A 13,411-nucleotide genomic window follows, 5' to 3' on the forward strand; every position below is an offset into this window, starting at 1 on the left:
TGGCAGCTTAGCAATACATTAGCATGTGGTTTTTCTTCTTTCCTACCTGTGACAGTTTGATTTTGATGAATCCCAAAAAGAAAAAGATTATTTTTTTAAACGAATCCATTTCTGTGGGTGTAGGGACCTCTTGATTGGACTATAGCAGTGTAGAATGACTCAAGTTGGGTCTCTACCCTTTTACTGGAGCTTTATGTAAACAGAGACACAGAGAGAAACACATGGAAAAAGGAAGCTGCCATTTTTGATCCTGCCATGTGAGAGAAAGGAGAAAGGAGAGAGAGGGCTCCAGATTTGCCTATAGCTGCAGAAAGGCAGAGAAACCCTGAAAGCTGAGAGAGTTCCTGGAGTGTGGAATCGGGGAAGCACAGAGGAATGGAAAGAGGCCCCCGAGGGGCTGGGTACATAAAGCAGCTCAAGGCTGAGGAGATGAGACCTGCCTTATGCCTGTTAGCCCACAGATGAACTCAAGGAGCAGCTGAGACCGAGAGAGGAGGCTGGGAAAGAGACAAGCCCTGTACCTGGTTGCCCGCAGCTGAGCTCCAGGAGATTCTGAAGGGGAAGGCAGGGACCTTGGCAAAGATCGTCTGCCATCTTTGCCACATGGCAGGACACCAGGATCACCAGTAACTGACTTTGCTGAGAAAGCATCTCTGCTGGTGTCTTTTTTTTTTTTTTAAGATTTATTTTTTATTTATTTCTCTCCCCTTCTCTGCCTCCCGCCCCCAGTTGTCTGCTCTCTGTGTCCATTCGCTGTGTGTTCTTCTGTGTCTGCCTGTATTCTTGTCAGTGCACCCAGAATCTATGTCTCTTTTTTGTTGTGTCATTTCGCTGTGTCAGCTCTCCGTGTGTGCGGCGCCATTCCTGGGCAGGCTGCACTTTTTTCACACTGGGCGGCTCTCCTTATGGGGCGAACTCCTTGCGCGTGGGGCTCCCCTACGCGGGGGACACCCCTGCGTGGCAGGGCACTCCTTGCGCGCATCAGCACTGCGCATGGGCCAGCTCCACACGGGTCAAGGAGGCCTGGGGTTTGAACTGCGGACCTCCCATGTGGTAGACGGACGCCTTATCCACTGGGCCAAATCTGCTTCCCTCTGATGGTGCTTTGATTTGAACACTTCACAGCCTTGGAACTGAAAGCTTTTATCCCAAATAAAATCCCCATTATAAAGCCAACCCATTTCTGATACTTTGCATTGGCAGCCCTGTGGCAAAGCAAAGACACCACCCAATTGTTTTATTTAGCTTAATCTGGCTATTAATGAATATGTATAAATCTGGGTAATTTTTTTCTTATTCAATTGCTATCATTTCTTCCTGTTTACGCTTCCCTTAATTTTCTCTGGCAACATTTTTCTTTGGTTTGACCTGCTGAACACAACAGGTTTGGAATCTAAAGTGAGTATCAACTTTTACTGGAATAGCATTTGGGAAATGCAATCCTAGAAAAGACAATTTTAACAACTGAAGTGGCCTGCCAAAGTGAAGCATCCATTCGCAGTATGACAATGCCCCATGTTACTCTTTAGAATGACTTCTCTTGGGTCCCCTGGCCCAGCAGGAATGCTCCTGGGTGAGGTGCTGGGTGAGAGCTATGTTTGTAAACACTACCCATTTAAGCTTTCAATAAATTCAAAGCGCCATTTTAAACTATTTCAAAAGAATAAAAAAAATATTGCATTTCCATTGGCCTGTTTTGCTTCTTGAGCTGGCTTGGAAGGCTGTTTATAAGGAGAAGATAAAACAGTTCGTTGCTACTCCAAGCTCTTTAGATTTCAGCACTTCCAGCTCTTCAAGCCTCAGCAGTTTTGTTTTGTTTTATTTTGTTTCAGCAATAATGGTATTCTTCATTAGCGCCACCACTGTCTTGGGACCAAGGCCTTCAAGAACTGGAGGGATCTAACTGGCTTTCTTCCTGACTCCTTCAAAATCCACATCTCAGACCAACTTGGGTTTAGGGGTTCTGAAATATTCAACTCTATTTATTCCCACATCACTGACTGCTGCTCCTTCCTTGATCACATCTGCTGTGATCAGATTTGGAATCCCTACAACAGATACCACCATATCTGCAAGAATTGAATGTTTCTTCAACTGTTCTTTGGGAGTGTAGCGATAAGATATTGTTACAGTGGCCTCACCTCCAGGACATTTACGTGTCCCATCTGTGTATAGTAACATTGCAATGGGCATTCCAACATTCTTTGACCTTCCAGCCACAAACACATTCTTCCCTGGAGTTGGAATTCCATTTGCTTATTTCCCATCCACCCCATAGGGGTAACTGGGAGCCTAGAAGACTGGTCCAAACCCTCCAATAATTACATGAAAGCCATCAACATCCTTGTCTGGACAAACGTCATTGGAGATCTTTCTCTTATCAGCATGATCTGGAAGAGGTAGATGAACCAGGAGGCCATCTACAGTGTCATCGTTATTTAGCTTATTGATCAAATTCAACAATACTTCCTCTGGAATCAAAGCTGGTTTCAAAAGCGTTTGTAGGATGATGTCCACATCCACAGCTGCACTGGTCGTATTGAGGACACAGGAGTGACTGGCAGGGTTCTTACCCACCAGAACCATACTCAGTTACCTCAGCTTGTTCTTGAGGCCACCCAGTCTTCCACCTCCTGCCACACTTCCTGCTCAATCTGCAAGTTTCCCTCTAGAAATGACAATAGCTTCATTTCCACCGGCTGAGAGGTGGAAAGGGTGATGGCAGGGAAGGTCGCTCTGCACGAGCCAGAGCAGCCATGTGGCCAATGTGGACACAAGACAGAATGCAGTTGTGCCTGTGCTGGTGCCTGCATGCCTCGCCATGGTATTAGTTGGTGACTGACACCCCATCCCTGCCACGACTCTGACCAAGCAGCTGGTCCCCCTTAAGATGTCAGGTAGAATGTAGTTGTGCTTACAACACTTTGTGCCCCCAGAACACTGGGATGCTCCAAGGCTGGGACTACATCTAATGTCTTTGTGGGTCCTTGACTTGGGGAATAGGTCAGTTTCAAAGAGGTTCCCACAGAGAGGGATAGACAATGTATGAAGCATTCAACCCCTGGTCCATAAAACGTCTATGGAATTTGTAGCCCTGAAAGTAGTAAATAATATAAACTTGTCCAGGAAATTCTGTCTGTTCTTTAAGATATGTCCTGGTAAACCATGAGAATACTAATCAAGGTTTTCTGTGTGTGTGATGGGGAGGAGGAAATGAATGCAATAGGAAATTTTAGGAGGAAGGGTAATATACTAAAGGTTTTGCCACAGTTTGGCATAATGAGGAATTAAAACTTATAGTAAAACTAAAATTACATTAGAAAAGAGAAGCCCAAACAAAGGAAGCAGGAAGAAAGGCCTGGAATATATGAACTTTAGTATAGGGAGTTGTGTTGTGGCATTGAATCTATTCTTTTAGCTCAGAACGATTCATTTCCTATTTCATTAACTTGAATGGAAGCTGTCAAAAGTGGGCAGTTCTGTAGGTCAAGTCCACCCTGGAAGCGAAAGTGCTTCTCAAAACATAGGAAGGAGTGAGTTGTGGGAGAGCATGCCTTGATAGACTAAGCCGATTTAGAAATGCTGTTGGGAGTGTAATTTACAGGATAAACTATATGAAATTGCCAGTATTTGACTGTGTTTTATATACAAACATAATTTCATGTGCTTGAGCCAAATGCACCCTCTTTGGGAAACTGTTTGGCACTATCGACTAAAGGTGAATATATACATACTCTAAGACCCAGCAATTCTACTCATATGCATATATCCAGCAGAAGGGTTGGGCTCTCTCTGCCTGAGGAACCTGCGCCAAATCTCAGTGTGTATTTCAATCCTTTCCCATTTCTCAGCAAGCTCTCTTCCTTTCCCCCATTTCCCAATAAATTCTTTTACTGGCCTAACTAAAAAAATAAAAAAATTTTAAAAAGAGATAACATATGTTTGCCAAAAGACACAGACTAGAAAAGAATGCTCATAGCCCCCACTGGAAACAACCCAAATGTACATCAAGAGTAGATAATTTCATCCGCATGCTGATATAACATTGAGTAAAAGAAGTCAACAAAAAGTCTAAATACTCTGATTTCATATATGTGAAGTTCCAGAACAGGCAAAATAATGTACACTGACTGAAGTGGTTAATTTGGGGGGATAGATAACGATTGGGAAAGGGCAGGAAGGAGGCCTTTGAGGTTTCTGATAAAATTCGTTTTCATTATAGCCATTTTAGTAGGAGTAAAGAGGTATCTCCTTGAGGTTTTGTTTTTTTTTTTAAAGATTTATTTTCAATTTATTTCTCTCCCCCCACCCGTTGTTTGCTCTCTGCATCCATTTGCTGTGCATTCTTCTTTGTTGGCTTGCATTCTTGTCAGTGGCACCGGGAATCTGTACCTCTTTTTGTTGTGTCGTCTTGCTGCGTCAGCTCTCCATGCATGTGGCACCACTCCTGGGCAGTTGCACTTTTTTCGTGTGGGGCAGTTCTCCTTACAGGGCACATTCCTTGCATGTGGGGCTCCCCTCTGCGGGGAACACTCCTGCGTGGCATGGCACTCCTTGCATGCATCAGCACTGCACATGGGACAGCTCACCACATGGGTCAGGAGGTCCTGGGTTTGAACCCTGGACCTCCCATATGGTAGGTGGATGCTCTATCACTTGAGCCAAATCTGATTCCCTCATTGGGGTTTTGATTTGCATTTCTCTGACAACAAATATTGAGCCTATTTTTCATGTGCTTATTGCCCATTTGTATGTCTTCTTTGGAGAAATATCTATTCAGATCATTTGTCCATTCTAAAAAACTTTTTATTTTGAAATATGTTCAAACTTACAGGACAGTTACAAAAATAATTACAAGCATCATACAGAATATTCCCATATTACTCCTACCCCCTAGATACACACATCTACCAAATTTAACTTTTTGCCACAGTTGCCGTATCATTCTTTCTTTCTATCATCTATCTATCTATCTATCTATCTATCTATCTATCTATCTATCTATCTATCTATCTATCTATTTATCTATCCATTTTCTGAACCCTAGAGTGTAGATGGTATACATCATGCTTTGCCAGTACAATACTGTTGGGTACATTTCCTAAAAACAAGGATACTCACTTATGTAACCAACTTAAGTGTAGTTATCAAGTAGAAGCAATTTAACATTGATCTAAAGCTTACAGTCTATATTCCACTTATTTTCGTATGTCCTAATAACGTCCCTTTGAGCCTTTTTTTCTCCCTTACTAAATCCAATCCAGGATAATATATTGCATTTAATTGTTGTTGTCTCTTTAGTTGTTCTTTTCTTTTCTTTTTTTTTTTAATTACGGGAACACATATACAATATAAACTTTCCCATCTGAGGCACTCCCAAACATATTATTCAATGGGATTAATCATAGTAATTTACAATATTGCGGTACCCTCACCACTTTTCCATCCCCCTAAACAGAAACCCTATACCCATTATGCATTAACTCCCTATTCCCACTGTCCTATCCCCATCCCACCCCCACCCCCAGTAATTTGTACTCTAATTTCTGTCTCTATAAACTTGCATAATCTCTGATGTTTTCTTTGTGGTTACCATGGTACTTGAATTTCACATCCTAAATCTATAACAATCTCATTTGCTTTGATACCAACTTAACTTCAATAGTACACATAAACTATGTTCCTATGGCATTCCATCTGCCCACCTTCATGTAGTTCTTGTTACAAATTACATGATTATACATCATGAGTCCAAAAACACTGCTGTTTCATTGCATTTACTTGCCTTTTAGATTCTGTAGGAAGTACAAAGTGGAGTTACAAACCAAAAAGCACAATAGTACTGGCATTTATACTTTCTCATGTCATTTCCCTCACAGGAGATATTTATTTCTTCATGTGGATTCAATCTATTGTGTAGTGTCCTTTCCTTTCAACCTGGAGAACTCTGTTTAGCATCTCTTTTAGGGCCAATCTAGTGGAGAAAGTCCCTCAGCTTTTGTTTGTCTGGGAATGTCTTAATCTCTCCCTCATTTTCAAAAGACAGTTTTACTGGATATAGAATTCTTCATTGGCAATTTTTGCTTTCAGCACTTTAGATATTGTCATCCCACTGCCTTCTTACCTCTTTGGTTTCTGATGTGAAACCAGCACTTAATCTTATTGAGGCTCCTTTGTATGTAACACATTGCTTCTCTCTTGTTATGTTCAGAATTCCCTCTTTATCTTTGTTATTTGACACTCTGATTATAATATGCTGTAGTGTTGGTCTATTTGGGTTTATCCTGTGTGGAGTTTGTTGAATGTCTTGGATGTGTATATTCTTGTCTTTCATTAAATTTCAGAAGTTTTCTATCATTATCTCCTGGAATATTCTCTCTGCACCTTTCTTTCTTCTCCTTCTGAGACTCCCACAATGCATATATTGGTGTCCCACAGTTTCCTCAGGCTCTGTTCACTTTCCTCATTCTTTCTCCTCCTCGGACAATAATTTCAATTGTCTTATCTTCAAGTTCACTGATTCTTCTGCCGGCTCCAATCTGCTGTTGAATCCTTCTATGGAATTTTAAATTTCTGCTACTGTGGTATTCAGTTCTGTTTGGATCCTTTTCATAATTTCCATCTCTCTATTGATATTCTCTTTGTGTTCATCTACTGTTTTCTTGATTTCTTTTAGTCCTTTATTCATACTTTCCTTTAGCTCCTTGAGTATATTTAAGATCATTTAAAAAAAAATCTCTGTCTTGTAGGTGGCAGGTCTAGTCCTCCTCAATGATGGTTTCTAATGCTTTAATCTTCTTTGCTTGGGTCATCACTTCCTGTTTCTTTGTATATTTTGTAACCCTTTGTTGAAACCTGGCTATTTTGATATTGGATTTTTAATATGTTATTTCTGGAATTTGCAGTCTGAGCATCTGTCCCTTAAGCTTGTATCCAGCTAGTGTTATGATTGAGATTTTCTTGAATGCAAGAAGCTAATAACAACAACAGCAACAAACAAGGAAACAAAGAAAACACCTTTTCCATTCTTTGCAGATTGTCCTGTGTAAATGCTTTCCTTCAGGGCTCATCTATACAATTAGTTTAGAGAATAGCTCCAGGCCTCAGTATAGTGGCCTCCCAAATCATTTATGTGCATGCATCTTGTCTTAGGCATACACATGTGGCCCTAGGAATTTCCCGTTTACACAAATACAAATGTCCCCTCTTCCCTAGGAAATATTTTCTTTTTGGTCCTGGGCACTGCACTGTATGTCATAGAGACAGACAGATGGCAATCACTTGCCCCTGGCAGCACAATTTGACTGCTCTCCTGCAGTGTTTGGTAGGATAGCTCTGTAAGCTGCCCTCTACTGCAGGGCAAGTTCTGGGATGACGAGTCCCTCCAGCCACCACCAGACAGATTGGGCATGACACAAATCCTCCCAGCATGTGCACAAGGGCCACTCTTCTCCCTTGGGAACGAGGACCAGGGATCCGCACTGGAAGCCAAGTCGGTATTGGGTGGGGGAGGAGACAGCCAGGGAGCCATGATATCCTACAGCTTTTTTTTAGGAGGCATTGCAACCACACCCAAGACCTTCCAGCAGGAAGCAGGCATTCATCTGCTTGGGCCACATTCACTTCCCTCCTATTGTTTTCCCCCACCCCCCCACCCCCAAGATGGCTCCATCATCTGTTTGCTCATTGTTTTTTGGTCGTTGTTTATGCTTGTTGTCTGCTCATTGTTTTTGTTTTGTTTTGTTTTTCATTGTTTTTACCCATTGTCTGTTCATTTTTCTTTTTTTTCTTTACAAGGCATCAGGAAGCAAGCCTGGGACCTCACATGTAGGAGGCAGGCACCCAACTTCTTGAGTCACATCTGCTCCCTGCTCATTGGTTTTTGCTCATCTGCTCATTGTTTTTGCTCTATGTCTGCTTGTTGTCTGCTCATTGTTCATTTGTCTTCTTTAGGAGGCCTTGGGAACTGAACCTGGCACCTCCCATGTAGGAGGCGGGCACTCAGCTGCTTGAGCCACATCTGTTCTCTCCTATTGCTTTTTTAAAAAATATTTATTTTATTTATTTATTTCTCCCCACCCCCTCGTTGTTTACACTTGCATTGTCTGTTCTTTAGGAGGCACCAGGAACCAAATCCAGGACCTCTGATGTGGGAGGGAGGCACCTAATTGCTTAAGCCACCTCTGTTCCCTGCTTTTGTTGTGCCTCTCATGTTGTTCCTTTTGTGTTTCTTGTTGCATCATCTTGTTGCATCATCTCACTGCACCTGCCCATCATGCCAGCTCACTGTTCTGCTCATCCACTTTAGGAGGCACTGGGAACCTCTGCTCCCTGCTTTTTTGCGTCTCTCATTATGTTTTGTCTTGTTGTGTCAGCTTGCTATACCTGCCCATCATACCAGTTCGCTCTCTTCTTTAGGAGGCACTGGAACCAAACCATGGACCTCCCATGTAGTATGCAGGAGCCCAATCACTTTAGCCACATCTGCTTCCCTCATATTGCTTTTAAGAAGCCTTTTACTTTATTCAGTGCTCGCTCTGTTACTGCAGTCCTATAACTGTTTTCTGGAGTCCTGAGGAAGATGTTTCTGCCAGTTTTTGCTTGTTGTTCAAAGCTTCTGTTGGGGGAAGGAGTCCTAATGTGTCTCATTCTGCCATCTTGATCAGAGCAGGGCACAGAGCTGTTTTGCCCATTTTTAAATTATGTCTTCTTTTTTTTTCTTCTTACTATTGAGTTCCAAGAGTTCTTTATTTATCTGGATACAAATCCCTTATCAGATACATGATTTGCAAATGTTTTCTCCTATTCTCAGATTTGTCTTTATACTTTATTGATAATGTCCTTTGATGCACAGTTTTTAATTTTGATGAAGTCCAATTTATTATTTTCTTCTCTTGCTCATGTTTTTGGTGTCATACCTAAAAGCCATTACCTAACCTAATGTTATGAAAATGTACTCCTATGTTTTCTTCTAAGAGTTTTATAGTCTTAGTTCTTACATTTAGGTTTATAATATATTTTGAGTTAACTTTTATTGATGACATGAGGAAGAGATCCACCCTCATCCTTTTACATGTATATATCCATTTTTCCCAGCACCATTTGTTGAAGAGACTTTTCTTATTTTTTCCCGTTGACTGGCCTTGGCACCCCTGTAGAAAATCAATTCACCATTGATGTATGGGTTTATTTCTGTACTCTCCATTTTATTCCATTTATCAGTATGTCTATCCTTATGCCAGAACCATACTGTTCTGATTTAAAAGAATTTTATTATTTTTGATGCTATTGTAAACGGAATTATTTTAATTTTATTTTTCAATTATTCATTGCTACTATATAGAAACAAAACTGACTTATGACTTTTGACCTTGTGTCCTGCAACTGGCTGAATTTATTTATTATTTTGAACAGTTTTTGTAGATTATTTAGGATTTTCTATATACAAGATCATGTCATCTGCAAATAGAGATAATTTTACTTCTTCCTTTAGTATTTGAATGCCTTTTACATCTTTTTCTTGACTAATTGCTCTAGCTCAGCACAATGTTGAATAGAAGCAGTGAAAGTGGACATCCTTGTCTTGTTCCTGATCTTTCAGTCTTTCATCAATGAGGATAATATTAGCTGAGGGTTTTATATAAATGCCCTTTACATGTTGAGTAAGTTCCTTTCTATTCCTAGTTTTCTGAGGGTCTTTATCAAAGGGTATTGGAGCTTATCAAATGATTTTTCTGTATCAACTGAGATGATCATGGACATACTACACTGATTGGTTTTTATATATTGAACCACCCTTGCCTTCTTGGGCTAGATTCCACTTGGTCATGGTACATTATTCTTTTAGGTGTGTTGTTGTACTTGATTTGCTAGTATTTTGTTGAGGATTTTTGAATCTGTATTCATAAGCAATATTGATGTGCAGTCTTCCTTCCTCCCTCCCTCCCTCTCTCCCTTCCTTCTCCCAGGGGTTGAACCTGGGACCTCATATATGTGGAAAGCCAGAGCTCAACCACTGAGCCACATCAGCTTCCCTGAGTTGTTTTTTTGCATTTGTTTTGCTTGTTGTTGTTGTTGTTTTCCAGGAGGCATTGGTGTATTAGTCAGCCAAAAGGGTGCTGATACAAAATACTGGAAATTGGTTGGTTTTTATAAAGGGTGTTTATTTGGGGTAGGAGCTTACAGATACCAGGCTGTAAAGCATAAGTTACTTCCCTCACCAAAGTCTATTTCCACATGTTGGAGCAAGATGGCTGCTGATGTCTGACAGGATTCAGGCTTCCTAGGTTCCTCTCTTCCCAGCTCTTCTTCTCTCTGGGCTTAGGTTTCCTCCTTCCCAGGGCTTGCTTCGTTCCAGGCTCAGGGTTCCTCTCTTCCCAGGGCTCCAGCTTCAGCATCAAACTCCAACATCAAAACTCCAACATTAGGAACCCTCAGCTCTGTCCTTGCCATGCCTTTTATCTGTGAGTCCCAAATGGTGGAGACTCAACTGCCCTACATAATTACTTAATCTAGTAAATCTATGAATCCAATATAATCTAATATGCCCAGAGGAAAAGATCAGTTTACAAACATAATCCAATATTTCTTTTTAGAATTCATCAATAATATCAAACTGCTACAATCGGGAACTGAACCTGGGACCTCTCATTTGGGAGGTGGGTGATCACTGCTTAAGCCACATCTGCTCCCTTCTTTTCTTCTGGTATCTTTGTCTTTGGTATCAGGGTAATGCTAGCCTCATAGAATGAGTTAGGAAGTAGTCTCTTCTCTTCTATATATTGGAAGAGTTGGAGAAGGATCTATGTTAATTCTTTTAAAATGTTTGGTAGAATTCACCACTGAAGTCATTTTATCTTGAACTTCCCATTTTGGGGAGTTTTTCCATTATTGAATCAATCTCTTTAATTGTTGTAGATCTGCCCACATTTTCTATTTCTTCTTGAATCAGTGTTGGTAGTTTCTGTGTTTCTAGGAATTTGTCTGTTATGATCTATTTACCTAATTTGTTGAAATACAATTGTTCATAGTACTTTCTTATAATTCTTTTTATTTTTTAAAATTTTTAATAGACTTATTCATTTATTTATTTCCCCCCTTTCCCCTCCTCCCACCCTGCCGTTTTTGTTGTCTGTGTTGTCATCTCTTTTCATTTTCTCTCCTCTAGGATTCACCAGGATTTGATCCTGGAGATCTCTGATGGGGAGAGAGGTTCCCTGTCAATTGCGCCACCTCAGTTCCTGGTTTCTGCTGTGCTTCACCTTGACTCTCCCCTCGTCTCTCTTTTGATGTGTCATCATCTTGCTGCATGACTCACTTGCGCAGGGCACTGGCTCACCACAAAGCCACTTGCGTGGGCACTGGCTTGCTACGCAGCCACTCTTTTTCTTCTTTTTTACCAGGAGGCCCCAGGTATTGAACCCAGGTCCTCCCATACAGTAGGCGGAAGCTCTATCACTTGAGCCACATCTGCTTCCCTCTTTTTATTTTTGAATGTTCTATAGTAATATCCTTAATTTTCAAGGAACTAACTTCTGGTCTCATTGATTCACTCTATTGTTTTTCTTTCCTTTATTTCCACTATAATTTTTTATTATTTCCTTCCTTCTGCTAGCTTTGGGTTTAGCTTACTATCCTTTTTCTAGTTCCTTAAGGTATAAAGTTATATTATTGATGTGATGGTGCTTCATTTTTAATGTAGGCATTTACAGCTATAAATTCCTTCTGAGCATTTATGCATTTTTATATTGTTTTTGTTACCATTCTTCTCAAATTATTTGCCTTTACAGTTCTTTATTTTTTTCATATGACTTCTGGTTACTATCTAGGGTCATTTCATTTAAGCCTGAAGGATTCCATTTAGCATTTTGTATAGGGCAAGTCTGAAAGTGATGTACATCCTTAATTTTTGTTTATTTAGAAATGTCTTAATTTCTCCTTCATTTTTAAAGGATCATTTTGCCAGATAATAAAATTCTTAGTTGACAGATTTTTTTCCTTTCATCCCTTAAAAAATATCATCCCACTGCCTTCTGGCTTCCTGATTTCTGAAGAGACATAGGATGTTAATCTTATTGAGGATCCCTTGTATGTGATGAGTTGCATCTCTCTTGGTGCTTTCAAGATTCTCTCTTTGTCTTTTGACAATTTGACCATAAAGAGTCTTGATGTGAATCTCTTTGAGTTTACCCTGTTTCGAGTTCACTTAGCTTCTTAGATATATAAATTCTTGTCTTTTGTCAACCAGGAAGTTTTCAGCTATGATTTATTTGAGTATTCTTTCTGGACTTTTCTCTCATTCTTCTCATTCTGGGACCACCAACAGGCATTTATTGGTATGCTTGATGGTATCCCATAGGTCTCATAGGCTGTTGTGTGGGCTTTTTTTAAAGATTTATTTTATTTATTTCTCTCCCCTCCCCGTTCCTCCCCGTTGTCTGCTCTCTGTGTCCATTTGCTGTGTGTTCTTCAGTGTCTGCTTGTATTCTCAGCAGCACCGGGAATCTGTGTCTCTTTTTGTTGCATCATTTTGCTGCATCAGCTCTCCGTGTGTGCAGCGCCATTCATGCATGGACTGCACTTCTTTCTTTTTTCGCACTGGGCAGCTCATTGCGGGGTGCACCCCTTGCGTGTGGGTCTCCCCTATGCAGGGGACACCCCTGTGTGGCCCAGCACTCCTTGTGCGTGGCAGCACTGCACATGGGCCAGCTCACCACATGGGTCAAGAGGCCCTGAGTTTGAACCCTGGACCTCCCATGTGGCAGGCGGATGCTCTATCAGTTGAGCCATGTTCGCTTCCCAACAACTTTGTTTTTTAGAGCAGTTATAGGTTAAGAGAAAATTACACAGAAAATACAGAGTTCCCATATATGCCCCCCACAGTTTTCCATATTATGAACATTTTGCATTAGTGTGGTACATTTTTTAAAATTGATGAGCCCAGTATTATTAGAATTGTATTACTAAGTAAAATCTATAATTTACATTTGGGTTCACTCTTTGTGTTTTACGGTTCTCTCTTGCTGTTTTTTTTTTTTTTTTAACACTTATTGTGGTAACATATATACAAATAAAATTTCCCATATTAACCACTTTCAAATATTCAGTTTACTGGTATTAATTGCATTCACAATATTGTGCTACCACCACCACCATCCATTCCCAAAGCTTCTCCATCACCCAAACAGAAACTCTATATCCATTAAGCAATAACTTCCCATTCTCCCTCCCCCATCCTACTCCTGGTAAGCTGTCATTTACTTTGTCTCTATGAATTTTCATATTCTGGTTATTTCATATAAGTGAGATGATACAATTGTTGCCCTTTTGTGTCTAGCTTATTTCACTCAACATGATGTCTTTAAGGTTCTTCCATGTTGTAGCATGTACCAGAATTTTATTTCTTTTTATG

At 40.5% G+C, this 13,411-nt stretch overlaps 1 pseudogene; it reads right to left on the reverse strand.

Moving 5' to 3' along the window:
- Window positions 1-1,725: 1,725 nt before the first annotated feature.
- Window positions 1,726-2,823, reverse strand: LOC101433359 (bifunctional methylenetetrahydrofolate dehydrogenase/cyclohydrolase, mitochondrial pseudogene; annotated as a pseudogene).
- Window positions 2,824-13,411: the final 10,588 nt, after the last annotated feature.

This window comes from Dasypus novemcinctus, chromosome X (assembly GCF_030445035.2).
Source record: "Dasypus novemcinctus isolate mDasNov1 chromosome X, mDasNov1.1.hap2, whole genome shotgun sequence".
NCBI lineage: Eukaryota > Metazoa > Chordata > Mammalia > Cingulata > Dasypodidae > Dasypus > Dasypus novemcinctus.